The sequence below is a fragment of the Manduca sexta genome, chromosome 25 (genome assembly GCF_014839805.1).
Source record: "Manduca sexta isolate Smith_Timp_Sample1 chromosome 25, JHU_Msex_v1.0, whole genome shotgun sequence".
Taxonomy (NCBI): Eukaryota; Metazoa; Arthropoda; class Insecta; order Lepidoptera; family Sphingidae; genus Manduca; species Manduca sexta.
The window spans coordinates 13,469,610-13,470,431 of record NC_051139.1 but is presented as its reverse complement, the minus strand read 5'-3'; positions in this window follow the sequence as shown (position 1 = coordinate 13,470,431).

Here is an 822-nt window from a genome sequence, read left to right as displayed (position 1 = left end):
ATACCTTTGAATTTGAAATATATGTAATAATTTTATACCAAAGTAGAGAGAAACGTAATGAGACAACTTAAACTAAGCATATTATTCGCCCAAGTATATATTAGAAAGGTTATGTGAAGGAGTTGCCAGATGTGGTAGGGTTACCTTTGTAGATTTATAGGAATAGTTGCACTCGATGATAATTTATTTTGTTGTAGTCATTGATGTATATTCTACAGACACGAACGTCCATTATTTGTTAAAATCTGAACCAAAATGACAACCAAAACGTCACCGTTAAAACCTATTTATTCATTAACAACAAATAATTTTACTTATTTGACTAATATTTTTATTCAAATCTATGTTTACACTTAGACTCGAGTTCTTATATCATGAGCGCCACTGCGCAGCTACGCTAAATATGACCACACCCAAAGTCGGTTTGAAATGGACTGCAGTTCAATTCAGTTGAATGAATGTGAATGTTCGGAACGCCAAATCTCGTACGGAGTACACATATATCGATGGCTAACTGTTAATATGTTCTTGATTTAATTAACAAAAGATTTTAATAGTTCTCAAATTTACGAAATATTTGACTGGACTTAACAGCTACGCTAAATATCCTACCGATATAAAAATATCAAAGTTTTTGAGATGTTTGGATGTTTGTTCACATCACGCAGTCGCCAATGAATGGACTAAGATACAGAAGCAAACAGCAAACCAAGATCTAGATAAACATAGGCTAATGTTTATTCCGGAACAGAAAATGGTGGGAATTTCATTTCAGAACTTCAGGGTAGTTGTCCACAAACATTAAATGTAAATACGAGAATA